The sequence below is a fragment of the Sus scrofa genome, chromosome 13 (assembly GCF_000003025.6).
Source record: "Sus scrofa isolate TJ Tabasco breed Duroc chromosome 13, Sscrofa11.1, whole genome shotgun sequence".
Classification (NCBI taxonomy): Eukaryota; Metazoa; Chordata; class Mammalia; order Artiodactyla; family Suidae; genus Sus; species Sus scrofa.
Window position 1 is genome coordinate 8,569,991 of NC_010455.5, and position 21,790 is coordinate 8,591,780.

At 38.2% G+C, this 21,790-nt stretch overlaps 1 protein-coding gene across 2 annotated transcripts in view; it reads right to left on the minus strand.

Annotated features, from left to right (window-relative positions):
• The window catches only part of ZNF385D (zinc finger protein 385D), a 979,895-nt gene that overhangs the window by 335,257 nt on the left and 622,848 nt on the right, over window positions 1-21,790 (minus strand). The window lies entirely within an intron of this gene.

The window sequence follows — 21,790 nt, forward strand, 5'->3', positions numbered from 1 at the left end:
AGACATTTTAGCCTAAAAGATAACCAAGATTATGTCATAATTCTAGTCACCAGTATAAAACACACACACAATCATTCCCATTAAATTTGAGGTGAACAGTCAAGAAAAGCAAAGCTTAGCAAAGCCTCTGGCTCCTCCAATGGTCTAAAGAATTGCAGTCTTCATCTTACACAGAAAAGGGTGTTAGGAAGAAATCCCCCATTAATACTTAAATGCTCAGCATCAAAAATAAACCCACAGAACAAGTTCGTTTCCTAAGGACTCATCACTTTGGAACCCACCTTATCTACTGGACTATTTAAGCTTAAACATTTCTATAAAAATCTATTAAACTAAGAACTGAACATAAGGAAAAACTGTAGCCCATGGAGGAAAGTAATTGATATATTCTTAATATGAGTTTTTATGGTAGCAAATATTTCTACATCGTGACATGAAAATATGCCACAGTCTTTCTTTGGACTATTCTCTGTCTGTTAGTGGATTTAATGCATTGTGGAACTAGGGGGCTGAAGCTATGACAGTTTGCTGTACAATCTTGCAAGAAAGTTCACCCCATATTTCCACTCAGTGAAAAAGCACTAGAGCCAATATCCTCCCCCACAATGGATTCTAAAGAATTTAGTGAATGCAAATAGATAATCATATATATGTCAGAAACATTACAGTGAGTCTTAGGATAAATCTGGTGATGCTCTTTTAGAAATATTTCACTTAAAGTAATTTGAAGGAAGAAATTTGAAACAGTAAAGAATATTTACTTTTTTACTCCTATTTTTAAATCCAAAATAAAAAGAATGTTACAGGAAAATACTAAAGAAAATACATAAGTGTTTTTCCTTTTGGACAGATGGACATCATCCAAAAGTACAATTAATGGCCTTTCCCTCAGGCAAAAGAACCATCTGTGGTAGAACTTATTCCTGAAGCTCATCGGCTGTCTTGACCGCCTACATTGGCTAGGGGGCGCTGTAGTTCAATGTTAGAGTTTTTGGTCCTTTTGACTTTCTGTAGTTAGACTCTGTAAGCATTTAAGAGTTGCATTGAAAACAGGAGATTTAAGACGGTACAGGACTGTCTTAATAATTAATAACATCCTTGTATTTGCACAGCATTTTGTAGTCACAAGGTCTCTCCGTTCATGTCATCTTTCTTACTAACAAACTGAGAACCAGAAATGTGTATATTGTAATCACAAAGGAAGAGCCTGAGGCTCTGAGACATGAGGCAACTTTCTTAATGATGTCAGTAAAGAATAATTGTCTTAACTGTTTCTATGTTGAATTTGTTAGGGTCCCCAGGAAAGCTCTTTCCTGGAAGATATAAATTCTAAATTTCTCACTTAGAATAGCTCGGGTAAAGATCCCCGCAATCATATTACATCACTGAGTGTTCCAGAAAAATGTATGTATCTAAATGGTCATGAAAATACGGGCAGAGACCATTTGGTACTAGAACATTCCAACTTCTACCCGGTCTGAAAGAACAGCATGTAGCCTCTGAAAGACTATAGCATCAGAGAAGCAACTGAGTGTTAGTTACATTCATGCAATGGAATTCTGTTCAACCAAAAAAAGGAGGGTGTCTGCTTTATTTAAACATGTATGCCCCACCCACCTCCAATTCAGGGCTATCTGGAATGTCAAGACTTCAGATAGAAAAGTTGCTTATTTCTGGATGGAAAGCAAGTGATTTTTATTTTAACTTTACATTTATTATTATTTCTTCTAAAATGATTTTATTTTACTATATTATATTTATAAAGAAAAAAAAAAGTGGCTCATTTATTTTAAAACAAAATGACCTCCAAATAAAGGCACAGCTGATGTTGACTAGACATGGGGTTGTGGACATGCCGGCCATGCCTGAGAGTATGTTCCCATATGTCACCTCCAGGAGGGGACCCAGCAGCTTCCAGGGAAAGACCTCATTTATACCCCCTGACTTTTCTCCGTCTCTCTGAGAAGCTGAGAGATTCTGAGGTGCAATCAAATCACTACCTTTCACTAGTAAAACAAAGGATGCCCTAAAACTAGTTAATATATCTGGAATGAAAACATTATGGTAAGATGTGAATTTTCTCTCTGCTCAGATATACAGAGAACTGCATGCCTGGATCCCCCATCTCCTTTAAGTCTTGCTCAAAAGTCTGTCAGGGTAGTTATTTCCAGTCTCCTTTTTTACGGAGCAGACTGCCTTCATCCCTTCTCTGGCTATTCCTAACCCCCTTCCCTTCCCTCTTAGTCTCCATAGCAGTCATCACCATCTGACCCACTACTATGGACATCGGTTTATTCTGATTTCTCTTCATTGGAATATCCCCTCCACAAGGGCAGGAATTTTTGTTGTTCTTGGCTGTCTCCATCACCCTTACAAGGGTATCTGGCACTTTTTGCGACTCCATAAATATTTGTGAATGAATGAATGAATGAACATAACTGACTACAACCATATTGTGTGTAAAACATCTGACTTTTCTATGTGCCTGCAGTCAATTCTTTGCGGTTGATGGTGTTTTCGAGCAAAATGTTTACACAAATTGAATGTGTCCATGCTTAGCAGCTGTTCTTAAATTCCATGCAATACAGATGCCAGGCAGTCCTGCAGACCACAGTTTGTGAGCTTGCTGGTCCCGTCAAATTCTCATAGCTGAATGCAGCAGTGATTTAGCACTGACTTAGCCTGTTAGTGTCTTCCATTGCCTTCCCCTGAGCCTTACTTTTGCCCACTTTCATCTCTTACTTATATCGCAGCAATAAAATTTTATCCAATGTTCCCGACTCCCGGCTTGCCCAAGTCCAACTCATTCTACACATTAGATCCATTATTATCTTTTTAAAACAGCTATGATCAAATCATTCCCTTGCTCAAGACTCTTCATTGTCTGTTTCACCTGCCAGGGTATACTGGGCTTTTTGCAACTAGCGCCTGATGACTCCTCCATGTACACATCCTTTATGCTTCACAAGCTTCACTCCAATTGAACTGCAGGACTACAGTTCCCCTGAAGACTTTATTTCTCTTACCTGTCCCATTTACCTGGACAGTTCCTTCCTGTTCAACTTTGGGTCTCTGTTCAAGTATTATTTCTGCTGAGAAACTTTCCTAACCTCAATGACTGAATGAGGTACAACACCTTTTTTTTTGGATAGCATATTATCTAATTCCTACTTCAGCACTTAAACATCATGTGGGAATTTCTCTTTACTTGTCTCCCAAATGAAAGAGGATGCTTTTTTTTTTAAATCTCCAAGACCTGATACAAATCAGTATTTAATGAGTGAATTCATTATTTATCTCTTCATTCACTCCATATTTGAATACATTTGCTGTCTCTTGAATGCCATTCATTTTACTAGGTATTAGATAAAGAACACTGCAGAATGTACAAAGGGCAAGCAGACATGAATGAGGGTTACCAGGAAGAACAGGAAGGCCAAGGTGCTAAAGCAGAGTAGGTACTGAGGAGGATATTAATAGTTGAAGTCAAATAGGTCACATGAAACCTAATTCAGTAGGACTTTGATGGGCCACATCATAAGGATTTAGACTTTTATTCTGACTTATATAAAATACCTTTGGAGTAACATTGTTTAACATATTTTGAGAGGTTCACTATGATGCATGAAGAATGGATAAATGGAGCAAAGAGAAATACAAGGTGATCATTTAGGCAGCTTTTGCATAAATCTAGAAAAAGATTGTGGCTTGGACCAGAGTAGGAGTAGTAATGATAGTAAAAAGTGGATGGAGTCTATACCTACAAAAAAAAATGGGTCAACAGGATTTCATGATGGGTTGGGTGAGTAATGGATTATTTGAAATTTGTGCACTGATCAACTGGAAGATGAAATTTCCATTAACTGATAAGGAGAAGACTGTGGACAAACATGTTTGGGTAGAGGGCATCTAGTCAACGTGAGGCCTGTTTAATTTGAGATTCCTATTATATATTCAGGTGGAAATGGTCCTTAGTAGTTTGGCTATATGACTCTGGATTTCTGGGGAGATGCTTGAGCTTCATATTTAAATTGAAAATCACCATTTTATAGACAGTAATTAAATCCGTGAGACCAGGTGATACCTTCAAGAGAACAGAGATGGAAAAGTAGAATGGGGTCAACACTGAGCACTAGGGAATTGCAAGCGCAAGAGACCAAGTGTGTGGGTATCTAGTGACTGAATATTTGTTGAAAGCACAATAATCTGTTGGATGAATATTTTTTGATGTATAAGTGACACTTTATATAAGGTTATTTATTTTAAGCCAGAGTTTGCCTCCATCTAATATACCACCACCCAATGTCAAAACAGTTTGAAAAGTGGAGAAATGAGTAATTTGTCTATATGAGAACAAATAACTCATTCAACTTATCCGTGTGGTATTTTGATCAGAAGTTTTTAGCTTGTGTAGACATGAATACAATCTCATAAATCATTTTTATTCCTTGATTCCCCCTTGATGCTTCCCTTGAAATTAAATGCCTAGGTTTGCTAATATTTTGTTGAGGATTTTTGCATCTATGTTCATCAGTGATTTTGGCCTGTAATTATCGTTTTTTTTGTGGTATCCTTGTCTGGTTTTGGTATCAGGGTGATGGGGGGCCTCATAGAATGAGCTTGGGAGTGTTTCTTCCTCTGCTGTTTTTCTGGAAGAGTTTCAAAAGAATAGGTTTTAACTCTTCTCTGAATATTTGACAAAATTTGCCTGTAATACACCATGATCAAGTGGTACTTATTCCAGGGATCCAAGGATTCTTCAATATCTGCAGATCAATCAATATGATACACAACATCAACAAACTGAAAAAGAAGAACCATATGATCATCTCGATAGATGAAGAAAAAGCTTTTGACTAAATTCAACACCTGTTTCTAATAAAAACTCTCCAGAAAGTGGGCATAGAGGGAACTTACCTCAACATAGTAAAAGCCATATATGACAAACCCACAGATAACATCATTCTTAATGGTAAAAAATTGAAAACATTTCCACTAAGATCAGAAAGAACACAAGAATGACCACTCTCACAATCACTCTTCAACATAGTTTTGGAAGTCCTAGCACAGCTATCAGAGAAGAAAAAGAAATAAAAGGAACCCAAATTGGAAAGGAAGAAGTAAAACTATCACTGCTTGCAGATGACATGATACTATACCTGGAAAATTCTAAAGACACTACCCAAAAACTGTTAGAACTCATCAATGCCTTTGGCAAGGTTGCAGGCTACAAAATTAATACACAGAAATCAATTACATTTCTATATACTAACAATGAAAAATCAGAAAGAGAGATCAGACAAACCATCCCATTTAACATCACATTAAAAAGAATAAAATACCTAGGAATAAATCTACCTAAAGAGACAACATATCTGTACTCTGAAAACTCTAAGATACTGTTGAAAGAAATCAAGGATGACACAAACAGATGGAAAGTGATACCATGTTCTTGGATTGGAAGAATCAGTATTGTCAAAATTACTATACTACCCAAGGCAATCTACAGATTTAATGCAACCTCTCTCAAGTTACCAAGGACATTCTTCACAGAACTAGGACAGAATATTTAAAAATTTGTATGGAAATGCAAAAGACCCCAAATAGCCAAGGCAATATTGAAAAAGAAAAACAGAAATGGAGGAATCAGGCTCCCTGATTTCAGACAATACTATAAACATACAGTTATCAAAACAATATGGCACTGGCATGAAAACAAAAATATAGGTCAATGGAATAGGATAGAGAGCCCAGAAATAAACCCAAGTACCTATGGTTAGCTAATCTATGACAAAGGAGGCAAGAACATACAATGGAAGGAATAGAGTCTCTTCAATAAGTGGTGATGGGAAAACTGGAAAGCTACATGTAAATGAATGAAATCAGAACACTCTTTAAGACCATACACAAAAATAAAGTGAAAATGGATTAAAGACTAAATATAAGGCCAGATAATACAGAACCTCCAGAGAATAACATAGGCAGAGTGCTCAGAGAGCACAGCAACATCTTGTTTGATCCACCTACTAGAATAAGGTCAATAAAAAGAAAAATAAACCTATGTGATCTAATTAAATTCAAAAGCTTTTGCACAGCAAAGGAAACCATTTAAAAAATGAAAAGACAACTTGCAGAATGGCAGAAAATCTTTGCAAACTGCAACAGACAAAGGCCTAATTTCCAAAATATATAAATGACTCACAGAACTCAACAACAACAAAAAACAAACAACCAAACTGAAAAAATGGGCAGATCAAAGAATTTTCTCTGAAGAAGACATATGGATGGCCAGCAGGCACATGAAAAAATGCTCAACATCACTAATTATTAGAGAAATGTAAATCAAAACCACATACCTCACACTGATCGGAATGGCTATCATTAATATGTAAACAAATAACAAATGCTGGAGAGGGCGTGGAGAAGAGGGTATCCTCCTTTACTGTTGGTGAGAATGTAAACTGGTACAACCACTATGGAAAACCATATGGAGGTACCTCAGAAAACTAAATATAGAACTACCATATGATCTAGCAATCCCATTCCTGGGCATATATTTGGGCAAAACTTGCATTGAAAAAGACATATGCATCCCTATGTCACCACAGAGATATTCACAATAGCCAAGACGTGGAAACAACCTAAATGTCCATAGACAGATGAGTGAATTAAGATATGGTACATATATACAATGGAATACTACTCAGCCATAGAAAGAACAAAATAATGCCTTTTGCAGCAACATGGATGAGACTAGAGATCCTCATACTGAGTGAAGTAAATCAGAAAGAGAAAGGCAAGTACCATATGACATCACTTATACATGGAAACTAAAATATGGCACAGATGATCCCATCTACAAAACAGAAACAGATCATGGACAAGGAGCACAGAATTGTGGTTGTTGGGGTGAGGGTGGGGTGGGAGGGGGTTGGATGAGGAGTTTGAGGTTGGTGGATGCAAACTGTAATGTTTGGAATGGATGGGCAATGGGTTCTACTGTACAGCTCAGAGAACTATGTGTGGTTGTGTCACTTTGCTGTGCAACAGAAATTGAAGAAATTGTAAATCAACTATAATTTTTAAAATGAAAAAAGTGTAATCAAATGCTTGGGAGCCTTAACCTAGAAAATTAATTGCCTGCAAAAGAAGTACTAATGTTTTGATAAGAATAAAGTCCTGGAAGTACTATAATCTAAAATTCTATATATTTGTATTTCCTTCACTTTGGAGACATCTAATAAATCCCTTCTAAAGATGATCAGTTAACAAGATTCACTGACTGTCATAGAGGACCCTCTTAGAATTCTTACCTTGGAGCTTGCTCTGGCTGAGGCATGTTTATTTACTCAAAAAAATTAGTTATCTGGGACTCATGTATCTAGCACTGTTCTAAGTGCTGAAGGTACAGTGATGAAATTACAGAAATCTGTCTACATGGGGCTTACATTCTTGGGGTTTCCATACATTAACTGTAGAATCTGGAACCCCTTCCACCTTTTTGTCATGTAGAAAAGAAGACTTAAACATATTTCATCTCGTTTATTCATTGGTTACAGTTTATTGCTTCTTTACCCTCAATAGAGTGGACATGAGGGCAGAGGCATATCTACCATGTTCATGCTGTATCAGTGCCTCAAAAAGTGTCTCAGCAGGAGGAGGCATATGATAAATATTTGTTTTTATTGATTTATTATTGATTTGAGTGAATAAATATTTCAAAATTCTTCTACTTCTGCATAACACTATATCCTTATTCTAGTGAGAAGGTGCTTATATTCTACCAGCGAGGCCCTTTTTTTTATTCCCCTTTCTTTTTCTAGATAGTCACATTCACCGCTCACAAATGTTTATTAAAAGCTCTGTTTTCTGCGAAGTTTTCCCTAGGCTCATGCCAGACTCACATGTTCCCCTAATGTACTCCCAAAGTTAGGGAAATTTAGATTCATAGACTTTTAGAATATTAAGTATTTATATGATTTTTATTCTTATCACAACATTAGCACTTCTTGCCTTGTAGGCAACTAATTTTTCAGATTAAAGTCCCTAGGTATTTAATTTCAATGGAAGCATCAAGTGGGAATCAAGGAATAAAAATGACATATGAAATTGTAGTTGTGTCTACACAATCTAAAAAAAAAATTTTTTTTGTTTTGCTTTTTAGGGCTGCACCCATGGCATATGGAGGTTCCAAAGCTAGGGGTCGAATTGGAGCTATAGTTGCTGGCCACAGCCACAGCAAGGCCAGATCTGAGCCGCGTCTGCGAACTACATTGTAGTTCATGGCAATGCCAAATCCTTAACCCAATGAGCAAGGACAGGGATCAAACCCGCAACCTCATGTTCCTAGTTGGATTCGTTTCCACTGTGCCATGAAGGGAACTCCCTAATCTAAAAAGTTCTGATCAAAATACTACACAGATCAATACAGCAATACAATACTACAATACTTTATTACAGTATTTATTAGATTGCATTTCAGGAACCAGCCCAGTCATCAATATCTCTGAAGTAGAATGAATGCTTTTTGGAGTCATGGAAAAAAATATTAATTCCTTTCATAATTTAACATGTTTCATAATAGCAGAAATGCATGCCAAGGACATGGAAGACTGGGGTAGTGACATGTGCTACTCACACCACAGGTTGTCCCAACTTAGGAAGCAGCAGCCTTTGCTATGGCTGGAGACAAGTATCAGAATTACAGGGACAAGAGGGAGACATCATGAACAAACTCAGAGTGGAGAGAGAATCCCAAAGCTCAGAGGAAAGGCCAGCCAGGAGCCAGAGGGCTGGTCAGCCATCAGGCAAAAGACAAATCAGACCTTTTGTGGGTGGTGCAGGTCAGGAATCCAGTATGGGAGCCAAGTATGAAGAGTTAAGAACAGAGAGTTTAGGCAGAGAGAGATCCAGGGAAAGCTGATCAAACTCCAGCTTTTCTTACAGGTGCCTTTGGTTAGCACATTTGCCCTGATTAATTGATAGTCCTGCTTCTCTTCTATTAGGAAGTACCACAAGCTCCCTTTCTGAAGGCTCTCAGATTAACTCCCTGCCATGTATTCCTTTCTTTTTCTTTTCTTTTTCCCCAAAGCCCTTCAGGAACGTGTTTATATTTTTATCTCATTTTTAATAAGATTGACTGGCCTCTTGCTTTATATCTACATAAATATTTTCTCCAAAAATCAATGGACACCACATCCTAACTTTAGTAGTTCTCACACATAGGAAGTTAAATTGCTATAACTATTATCATCACTGGCCAAAAAAAAAAAAAAAAGTGACAATATATATAATAGACACTGAACTCAAATAGTTAAGCTATCCCTTGGCTATTCAAAGCATTTGGGGTCTTATTTAAGGAGATAAAGCATACATACAAACATATAAGTAAAAACAAAGGTAATATAAAGTATAACAAATGAATGATTTAGGACATGCATATAAGGGTTTGATAAAAGATGAAATTATAATGGCTTCAGGGCAAACCTGGAAAGCTGCAGAGAAGAGGTAGAACTTAAGACAATCTTTTTTTTTTTTTTTCTTTCTTTGTAGGGCCACACCTGTGGTATATGGAGGTTCCCAGGCTAGGGGTCCAATTGGAGCTGCAGCTGCCAGCCTATGCCAGGGCCACAGGATCCGAGCCATGTCTGTGACCTACACCACAGCTCACAGCAACACCAGATCCTTAACCCACTGAGTGAAGCCAGGGATCAAACCTGCGTCCTCATGGATGCCAGTCAGGTTTGTTAACCACTGAGCCATTTCGGGAACTCCAAGATAATCTTTATTATTGGCCCAGATTGATAAAATGCAGAAGAAATTGGTGAATGACATAAAGCAAGGGCGAGATTGTGAATGATAGGTCTGGGAGGCAAAGAACAAATAAAAATATTCAAGAGCATGTTTCATGAAAGAGTTTCATGCAAAGTGAGTCAGAGAGGAAAACACAGAGGCCATGTTGGATGTGATCTCACATCTCAAAGAGTCTGGATTTTACATGACACATAATACAGGAAGTGTTTGCTGAGTGACTATGTGAATGAACCTCAGTGTTTCCAAGGACAGAAATGTAATAATATGCCTCCAAAGATATTTGGTGACACAGTAACACGAGTTAATACATCTTGTATGGCAGGCTGAAAGATCTTATACACTCCAGAGGTTTCCAATTTTTCTTAAAATAAAATTCACTTATGGTTCCTGAGCAGCAATTTTAGAATCAGCTCTCTCCTCACCCAGCCCCACAACAAATGTGCTTGCAAACCAAATGGAAGAAGAAAACAACATCATATTGAATTTCTTCTTCTGCTTTAAAAAAAGATCTTTCAAGATAAATTGAGTATAGCTCTAGTAAATGTGGACGCTTTAGGTCATGGACATTCCATTTTTATATATACTGTGATAATAACTATATGGAGTGAACAGAGAGACAGTGCAGTGTGCCCCAACGTTGCAAGAATTCACAAAGTAATTGGAAGTGTTTCCAAGTGTGCATAATTCTGTGCCTCCAGTCAAAAACACTAGATGGAAATTTGTTTGGCTTCCTCTGTCAAAATGTCTAACACAGGAAAAGGAGATGTGTAAACAGAAAACAAAATATTACGGTTTCAACGTTCTTTTAATTATATCTCAATTTCAATCTTGGCTTTGCTCACACATAAGAGCCATTTTGAGGGTTCATATCTGATCCTTTTGGTGGATAAAATGACCGAATGTGATTTTTACCCTTGATTCAAAAGTGTCAGTTCTGGAAATCTACAGTATTTGTCACCATGAATACCATTTAACTGCAGCTGTACCCAAAGGAACTCTGCACAGCCACACGTGAATACGGCTGTAGGAACTTAATTAATCTTGCTGTCACTTCCATGATGCTTTTCATTAGTTTTGCTGCTATCTGATCAACTGGCCTTCTCTGTATTGGAAATGGCTCCCCACAGCCTCTTGTAAAATCATTTTCAAAAGGTAAACAAAGACTCACCTTTGTGGTGGGGACTGTTATGCCAACAGACATTACTGCTGCTACTCTACTATGGCGATAATCCTCACATTTCATATTTAGGATTATAAAATCACAGAAAATATAATTATCTATTCTGTCCCCACTGGAGAAACTGCTTTAAAAATCTATGCACAGAATATGTATTTGAAATAAAAGGTCATGTTTTTCTTTATACTCTTTTCATGAATAGTGATGCTTCATGCATTATCACGAGCTGTACTAACTAAATATAGACTATAATTCATAAAAATTCTAGATGTTCTCACCGACCAAGTAGATTAGATAAAAGTTGGATTTAATGGATAGAATAAAGCAAGTGATAATTCAATGATAGTATCAGCCCTCTCTGTGAGTCATATTTTTGAACCGTGTATATATTTTAAGTATAAATTTACCAATAGGTATTTTTTTGCATTATTTTTCAATGCTGACCATAGTTTGATTTACTAAAAAAAAAAATTTTAAATTCCATTTCATTTTGACTACATGAAAATTCAACTCATAAGTGGGGGGTAGTAGACATGGAAAACTAGAAAATGAATTCACCAACAGCTAAATATATATGCTGGGCTCTGATGAAGAAATACCAGTAATGTGGCTTCTATCTTCATGGTTGGAAGCCAGCCTCCAAAACTGTCCCCAGTGATTCTCATTTCCCAGGATTCATACTCTCGTGTAGTCCATTCCTGTTTTGGATGGAGCTGACTCGCACAACTAGTAGGATGTTGAAATGACCAAATGTGACATTCAAGAATGGGTCAAAAAAGGAAAAGTGGCTTTTGTTTCTCTCTCTTGGATCATATCCTCTAGGATGTGAGGTTACTCAATAAACCCTATGAAGAAGTCACATGACAAGACCTGAGATTTCCAGCCAACTTCTAGCATCAGCTTCCCAGGCATGTGAGTAAGTCGTCTTGGAAGGAGATCCTTCAACATGGGTCAAGGCTTCAGATACCCACAGCTGAAAATGTCCAACATTTTCAGTGCAATTCATGAAAGACCTCAAGTCAGAACCACACAACTCCCAAATTCCTGACTCACAGCAAGTGTGAAAAATGATACACATTTATTACTGTTTTAAGCATCTAAGTTTGGGATTTTTTTTTAGCATATCAGTAAACACACCATGCAACTTTATATATAGGCTCATTGTAACAATGAGACTTCTGTACAAGATTAGTTAAAATGATGACAATGTGATTTAGAGCTCAGCTGAGAAAGACATAGACACAGGGCCTTGAAGAGGTATGTATCCCTCTGGGTCTTGGTTCCTGGGCCAGGGATTGAATCTGAGCCACAGCTGTCACCTACGCCACAGCTGCAGCAACACAAGATCCTTTAACCCACTTTGTTGGGCAGGGGATCGAACCCACATGCCCCTGCAGCTACCCGAGCTGCTGCAGTCAGATTCTTAACCCACTGCACCACAGCGGGAATTCTGGGTCTTGGTTTCTTAATCATTTTATAATGATGGAGGGGGGAATGAATGATGATTACCAATGCAAAAGCCTCTGGAGGGAGGTAAGGAAAGTAGTGCAAGTGAGGTGTTTGAAGCTAGATGTTTGTTTATAGAGACTGTTAGAGACTTTGGAGGGTCGAAAAGCGCATGTTAACACCAAGGGAGTGCCTATTACTTAGCTTCACCTGATGGTAAGCCATCAGGGAACTCAAACCCAATTTTGCCAGATTCTCCCACTTCTCCCCCTAGTTTTGACTCTATGACTGATGAAAACATTGCCCACTTAATAAAATCTTTCATGAACTTCATCTTGGAGCCATGCTGTTTTAGAATTAGGGTGGAAACAGTATTTTCTTTTTTCCTCTTTTTGCATTTTCTGATTTCATTCAAGGATCTCTCCTACTGCATTCTGCTGTTCCATCTCTTCTTCCTTTCCACCACTTTCTCCCCTTCTCTCTCCATCTTATGAGCAAATTCCTACCTTCATGGGCCAACACATTCATCTCTGCCTGGGATCACCCACTCTCCTCAGACCCTGCCTCACACTTTCTTAACCTACTGAGATGCTGCTCATTCTTTTTATATATAGCCAGATTTCTTATTTATTTCTTTGTTTGTTTAATTGAAGTATAGTTGACTTACAATGTTGCATTAGTTTCAAGTGTACAGCAAAATGATTTGGTTATATATATATATATATATATATATATATATATAGCCACCTGAGAAACTATACAGAAGCAACTTGTTGGTTATCTGTAGTAGTGTGCATATGTTAATCCAAACTCCTAATTTATCCTTCCTCCCCTTTTCCCCTTTGGTAGCCGTAGGTTTGTTTTCTATGTCTGCAGGTCTATTTCCTTGATTTTTTTTTGTTTTTGTTTTGATTTATAGGAGAGATTGATCTGAAAGAAATATTATGACATATAAAAACTATACAAAGTCTTAATCTACACTCCTACAGTGGCAGACTTAATATAATGCATAATAAAAATCTTTAAATCCCAGAATGCAGAAAGGACCCCACAGTTTGATCACAAAGTCATTATCTGACCAGCAAGGATAAGTCTCCTCTCAAATGACTGCCAAAGTCATAATAAGTGACTGCATTTCTTACGCCTTATATCTCCTTGATAAAGTTACTAGGTGTGTCTCCCTGTTTATAATGTGCCATCTTGTTTGGAAGAATTAATATGTCACATTTTTTAATTCTCCCTAAGTATTTTTATAATGCCTGCCCTCAAGGAATCTTCCAGATCTTCCTAAAGTGACAGGGCTATGGCTCAGCTGTTAGGAGTACTCTAGACCAAAGGCTTTGACTGTCAGCACTTTTACGTATATGGTCTCAGCTGCTAGGAGCTGCCTTGCTAAGGTTTCTCCCTTCTCTGGTGGACCATTTCTGCAATGACCAATGTAGAAATTAAAGACCTGGCCATCCCAGACCAATTTAGGACAATTTGGTCAGGTTGGGTCATTTAAGAGCAAGAGCTTCCAAAGCTGTCTTTGGACCTCCATCACAGCCCAGCTTCTTTTTCTCTCCTTTTCAATTCCTCTTCCCCCTTCTACAGTGCTGACCCAGAGTACCACTGAATAAACATCCTGCCTGCTAACCTTCATCTGTGTCTGTTTCCTGGAGAATTCATCCTGTGACACTATCATTGAGGAGGCACCCAATAAATACTGGGTGGTATAAATTTAAGTCCCAAGTCCTATAGGTAGAGAAGGCTAATTTCCCAGAGAAAAGAGTATGCTTACTTCCCAAAAAGCCCTTGAAATTGCTGGATTGGAGTTCCCATCATGGCTCAGTGGTTAGCAAACCCAACTAGGATCCATGAGGACGCAGGTTTGATCTCTGGCCTTGCTCAGTGGGTTGGGATCCAGCGATGCCCTGAGCTGTGATGTGGGCTGCAGACACAGCTCAGATTCTGCATTGCTGTGGCTGTGGCTGGCAGCTGGAGTTCCAATTGGACCCCTAGCCTGGAAACCTCCATATGCCATGGGTGCAGCCCTAAAAAGACAAAAAGACAAAAAAAAAAAATTACTGGATAATTGAGAAAGAAAACCCACTTTTTTTTTTTTTTGGTCTTTTTGTCTTTTTGCCTTTTTTATGGCTGCTCCCGCAGCATATGGAGGTTCCCAGGCTAGGGGTCGAATCGGAGCTGTAGCCACAGGCCTACACCAGAGTCACAGCAACACAGGATCTGAGCCGCGTCTGCGACCTACACCACAGCTCACGGCAACGCCAGATCCTTAACCCACTGAATAAAGCCAGGGATCGAACCCGCAACCTCATGGTTCCTAGTCGTATTTGTTAACCACTGCACCACAAGGGGAATTCCCTTCAGAGACTTCTTGATTCTAGAAGTAGTGTAAAGAGAGCAAAGCCCAGAATTTAAATGAATGCCCTGGTCCGTGTACTCTGCCTGAGTAATAGCGATGGCTCAGAGCTGTCAGGTCTGACAGGAGAGAGTCAATCATGATGTGCTCCTCTTTCCCTTCAACAAAGGTAATCACTCAGCATTTTATCTTTTCTAGAAGGTGTCATGACTTTGAAAAGACAATAAAAGTCCCACAAGGGTTTCTAAGTAGTGGAAAGTTTTCTCTTCAACTTCAAGAGGAAAACAAAACCAAAACCAAAAAACTAGAGGAGAAGAAGACCCTAATTAACTTGAACATGAAAAAATACATTAGTTTTGAGACACTTAGATAATTCTGAGGTATAACATTTCTTGGGACATCCTTTCAAATTAAGTCATTTACCATGTTCTTTAGTATCTAAAATACACATCACATATCTTTTCAAATTACATCACTTTAGTCAAATCACCAGACCATTCTTTCTGGAGGAAAAAAACCAAAACCAAAACCAAAAAATACTTCCTCTTAGAAAAACCTGGGAGGCAGAAATATGTATGAAGAGTCAACCTTATGAAATATCAGGAGTTCCCTGGTGGCTTGGCAGGTTCAGGATCAGGTTTTGTCACTGCTGTGGCATGGGTTCAATCCCTGGCCTGGGAACTTCCACATTCACTGGGTGTGGTCAAAAAAAATCTTAAAAAATAAAATAAAGAATCAGTAATAAAACCTTTTGAACCTACGATGGGCAGAAAGGGAGGAAACGTGGGCAGTGAGGGAGGTTAGAGAAGACTCGTGAGAATGTGGCATCTAAGATGAAGAATGTGGATAATTTCAAATTAGATAAAAATAAAAGACAAGTATCCCAGGCATAGTTAATAGCATGTGTAATGGCTCCGATGAAAAAGGAGTGTGAGGACAAGAGCTAAGAGAGGCAGGGGGAAGCGTACACCAGGTAGCTAGGAGGCAATCATGAACCTGCAACAAGGACATAGAAAACCCCAGAGGGTCTAATTAGGAAAGTAATGGACCTTGGGGTTATAGATTCAAAAGACTAGAAAGTTAACTGCTAAGTATTCTGTAGAAATAAAGTACCCATATAACCATGTGACTGAAATAAGCCTATAGAGTAAGTCTGCAAATTTCTGATATAAGCTCCACTTTTCTTTGCTCAGGTTTTCTGTCTACAAGCCATCCAATGAAACATGACAGACAAAAAAAAAAAAAAAAAATCAGGGGGGAAACATCTTGCATGGCTGGACTTGTCTAGTTGGGAATCACCAATGCAACCGATTTCAGGGTAAGTCAGCTTTCTTAGCTGTCATACGAGCTGAGCCTTGAATACAAGAATGAAAAATGAATAGTTGACTGTTTGACAATTGACCCAGTTGAGCCTGCATGTGACAGAGTCAGTGTGCTGGCTGGGTTGGAGTCTGTGCCAACTACTATTATATATGCATAATGAATGTATGTGATTCATGGAAGAAAATTGGAAAAAATGATACTTTGAGACATTTATCACAAGTTTTTATGTTTATATGCAAGTTTGATAATTCTACATTTATGGATCACAAGCCCAATTTTTAAAAGTTTTTACCTCTTTCCTGCCTACAATTTTTTTTTCTTTTTATGTCCATACCTGCAGCATATGGAAGTTCCTGGGCTAGAGGCTGAATCATAGCTGCAGCTGAGGTCTATGACACAGCTATAGCAACACCAGACCTGAATTGTATCTGTGACCTACACTGCAGCTTAGGGCAACCCAGAATTCCTAACCCACTGAACAAGGCCAGGGATCGAACCGACATCCTCACAGAGACGACATCAGGTCCTTAACCCATTGAGCCACAATGGAAACTCCCTGCCTATACATTTCTTAAATAACATCTCTCACATCATGGGTGGCCCTGTTTTTGAAGATCTTCAAGCACCAGAGAGTAGTCTAAGACAGCCATTACCTGTGGTTTCCTCAAGAAGATAAAGTCCTACATATTTTCAGTGGCCAGGAATGTCTTTTTTCTGCTATTAAGTTTCACAAATGAGTGTCTTTTTAATTTCAGTAGTATTTTCAAAAAACAAGCTGGTTATTGCATGTATTTCTGAAAAATAGAGGCAGCCATTTCCTAATCATTATGCGTGCATAGCACTCTATATATATGTAATGTGAGTATGTGCGATTTCACTGTCTTACATTCCTAGACATATAAACAAGGCATCGATCTTGATAGGAAATATAGGGAACTTAGACATATTTCAGAGTGGATGCCAAATCATCTTCCTCTCTGGGGAAACTCTTTTTCCATATGAAATATGCAGGGCTCACACATCTCTGGACATGGATGATTTGATTACGGCGGCCTCTAAATAGGACTTTCTGAGACCTACGACTTGTATGGCCCAGCTGGAAAAGATGAACTGACACAATCACGTTTGTTCTTAAAAGGTAAACTAAGAGATGGAGAAGGAACTTGTCAATTGGTGATGGGTCCTAAAACTATGAGGTCATATTATCTCAGGTGTACGGATTCCCATGCAAGATGGACAAACACAGGAAGGCAGAAAAGAGGGGAGGAGGCAGAGAGATTGGAAGAGAGAGCATGCTGGCTATATGCCGGAGGTAAAGAAGAACATTCTTACAGGTAGGCTTTGTTTAGTCAATGGATTCTTCTCACATGCACATTTCCACTAATCTCATTCCCCACGCCCCAGGCAACTTTAATAAGTTTCTGTTCTTCCAACAGTAATATCTTTCATCACTCCCTTAGGTAAGCGGAAGAGATTCCATAGACTGACACTAGGCGGCGTCATGGTCAAGTACTGTATCCTAGCCTTTTGACTACTTCTCCTAAAGAAGAGAACACAAGATGGCAGCATTGTGAAGAAGGGAAAAGGTAGTCTAGGAAAAAAAGGGAAGCATCTGTCATGCTGGACAGAATCCAAAGTATTCAGGACATGAATTGAGTTGATAATAATAGTTTTCAGAAAGAATAACAATGGCTTCTAGGTCTCCAGATCAAAGAGCTATTCTCTTCCCACTTTTACTTTCCACTAATATTTTGTGAAGATGTACTTGTGAACAGTAAGAGTAAAAGCTTTTTCAAGATATGGAAACAACCTAAATGCCCCTCAATGGAAAAACGGATAAAGAAAATATGGTATATACACACACTGGAGTATTACTCAGCCACAATAAAGAATGAAATAATGCCATTTGCAGCAATGCAGACAGACCTAGAGATTATCACACTAAGTGAAGTAAGTCAGAAAGAGAAAGACAAATATCATGTGATATCACTTGTAGGTGGAATCTAAAATATAGAGAAAATGAACTTATCTATGAAACAGAAACAGACTCACAGACACAGAGAACAGACTTGTGGTTGCCAACAGGGAGGGAGGAGGATGGACTGGGAATTCAGGGTTAGCAGATGCAAACTATTATATATAGAAGGGAAAAACAAGGTGCTACTGTATAGCACAGGGAACTATATCCAATCTCCTGGATTAGACCATGATGGAAAATACTATGAAAAAGAACATATATTTGTATACCTGAATCACTTTGCTGAACAGCGAAATTAACACAACATTGTACATTAACTGTATTTCAATAAAATACATTTTTAAAAAAGGATTTTGACTCTGAGTGTTGATATGCAGCCTGTTTTATAAGGTTTTTATGTATTGTATTCCTGATAATCAAAAATTTTTATTACTAGAGTGACAAAAAACACTGAAGTTTGTCAACTAGGTGATATCCTATGGATGAGTGACAGGCTAATTGAAGAGTTAGAACCCAAAATGATGAAATTGGCCCATGTATTTTGTCATGGTCAGCATACTTTCTAGAGATGAGTTTGTGCTTCAGAAAAGACTAAGATTGCAGCATATTACTGACCTTGAATAACATGGATTCATTGATTCTCTCCTTTATCTCAATTTCTGGTAATTCACAATAGATCTACCAGATTTGCTATAAGATGCAAACTGTAGGGGAGATCTTGCAAGAGAACAGAGAAAGTTGTATTAAACCACTATGGAAATTCAGTTTGAGGGTGAAGGATAGCAGATGAATAAATAGTAAGTTAGAATAGATAGATTTTATTTATTTATTTATTTTTATCATGTACACAAATCTTCTTTATTTATTTATTTATTTTTTTATTTTCCCACTGTACAGCAAGGGGGTCAGGTTATCCTTAGATGTATACATTGCAGTTACAGTTTTTTCCCCCACCCTTTCTTCTGTTGCGACATGAGTATCTAGACATAGTTCTCAATGCTAGAATAGATAGATTTTAAAAGAAGGTATATTAAATGGAATAAAGGTGGAATGAAAGGACCGAATAAGTGAGAAGGCAGGATAAACTATTGGAGATCCTTGACGTCAAGAACACATAGTTAAAATTGTATTTACTAGAAAAATTATTTGGTGTTGAACCAATGTACTTGAAAAGATTTGTGGCCATGGGTAAAGAGAACAGCCAGATGAGGTTCTATTAATATCAATCTTACCTAGTCCAATCCTTGATTCAAGTTGTGAACTCAATGACCACATTTAATGGAGCTATCAAATATAAGACCTTTTCGAATCCAACCTCTCTTTTTTGTTCATGAAACATGCCTAAAGAGCCTGTGTACAAACACCCTCCCCCACAGACCTGTGCACCTCCCAGCTACTTCTGTCTAAGCCTCAACTGAAACAGAATTTGGTAGCAAATATTATCAGTTGAGAGCCTTAGAGAAATCACAGTTCTTAGAGGAATACTAGGATATTGTGGGACAGCCACCTTTAAATAAGACTGAAGCTACTTATGTTTCTTAGGGCTGTCCAACTATCCTACAAAATGCGTTTATCTTTTTAGCTCAGCTCCCTCTTATTTCTGACAAAATCATGTATTCTTCACCTCCAAGCTTAGACATCATTTCTTCCAGAGCATTTCATGATAAACCTCCCATGTGCTTCCTCAGGACACTCTCCTTAGAGACCATGCCTATTTGTAACTGCCCATTCCTTCGGAAGGGAGTAAAACTCCAGAAAGCAGATGCCATGGTGAATTCCCCACTGTATCTCCAGGGTCTAGTGTGGTACACAGCAAGTACCCAACACATACCTGTTAAATGGATGGATAGATGTGTGGGTGGATGGATACTAAATGGAGAGAGAGTTGGGGTGGAATGCAGGTCCGGGAAGAGAGAGACAGAAAAAGAGGAGGAAGAAAGGATTATATACTGTGATGTGAGTATATGACATGATAATTGCAGATATTTGGATAACAGACAAATATGACCTTTCTTTTGGAACATTCATAATTAAAGAAGCAGAGTCTATAATGCTAGGTGAAGGCACAAAGGTGTATGCAATAGTTTTATATTACTATGAACACCTGTTGCATATCCAAGGTATTAGCCTCTTTCCATAAATTCTAGCCCACAATTAAAAAACACTTGAATTTTTTTTAAAAAATTAAGAATTTCTGGGAATTCTAATTTCTCTTTCTTTTTAAAAAATTTATTAAAATATAGTCGATTTACAATGTTGGGCCAATTTCTGCTCTACAGCAAAGTGACTCAGTTACACTTTTTTATATATTATTTTTTTATATTATTTTCCATCCTGGTCTATCCTAGGAGATTGGATATAGTTCCCTGTGCCATACAGTAGGACCAATTGTCTATTCATTCTAAAAGCAATAGTTTGCATCTAGTAACTCCAAACTCCCAGTCCATCCATTTCCTCCCCTTCTCCCACTTGGCAACCACAAGTCTAAAGAACACTTGAATTTTTACATTATTACAATTTTTTATAATTATCCACCTAAGTATATTCTAAGGATGAGAAGATGATACAAACATGTACTTGTCTCTCATTCTGGCCCTGCTGAGTGTGATAATGGGTATTACAGGGAGACGTCTTAGTATAATATGGAGACAGATGGCTGCAGCGAATGATAGGACCCCCAGGGCTGTTCATGCCATGTGACCATGGCATTCCTGTCATGCATAAAGATGAAGGATCTTCTTGAAGATAGCATCATGACCCATTTTATAACCAGTATTGAGCATTTAGAAAAGAGTGATATACTGTAATTAAATACACAAAAAAGGAAGTCTAAACTAAAGTATTGTTATTTTTTTAATTCTTGCTAGCTTCTATGTCCTCTCTATCTCTATTTAAAGAAGCAGAATCAAAGTATAATTAACAGGTTTGCCCATACTGGGCAAGGTCACCTTATAGAATGAAGCTCTAAAGAAGGTCATCCTTGACTACCCTTTTCCCTTGAATCTTTCTCCATCAGTTTCAACCAAAACACAATTAACTTGAAGTTTTTATCCCAGTGAATAGTGCTTCTTTGCTTTTGTGTCTTCCCTCTCTGGACTCTGCCTTCCTGAGGGCAAGGGTTTTGTCTCTCTATTTCTTTTACTTGTGTCTCTGCCTCTGGTTCCCATGAGTGTCCACAGTGAGTTTGGAATGGATGTTTGTCAGATGACTGAACGAATATCTGCAGGAAGGCATGAATGAATGAACACAAGAGGAAGAAGAGTCACCATTGACCATGTGACTGGTCATCTGCATGTAAGATGTATCCCTGGAAAAGATAAAGACATATTTGAGAATGCTGTGATTGTGGCTTAGGCCGGTGGCTGCAGTGTGTGTGATCCTAAGAGCAAAACAAAGCGAAACAAAACGGGGGTCAAAAAGAAGTAACACCAGAGTTTCCTTGTGGCACAGAAGGTTAAGGGTCTGGTGTTGTCACTGCAGTGGCTCAGATTGCTACTGTGGTGTGGATTTGTTCCTGGCCCAGGAACTTCCACGTGCTGCCTGTGTGGCCAAAAATGAACAAACAAAAGAAGTAATATCTTTAAAAAGAGAAGTCAGTGGGACCATCTGATGGAAGCAGGAAAGAGGAATTGGGGAGTAAGGTCACAGTTCCATGGTCTTACAAAGTCCAAAGTCTTGTGAAAAAGAAATA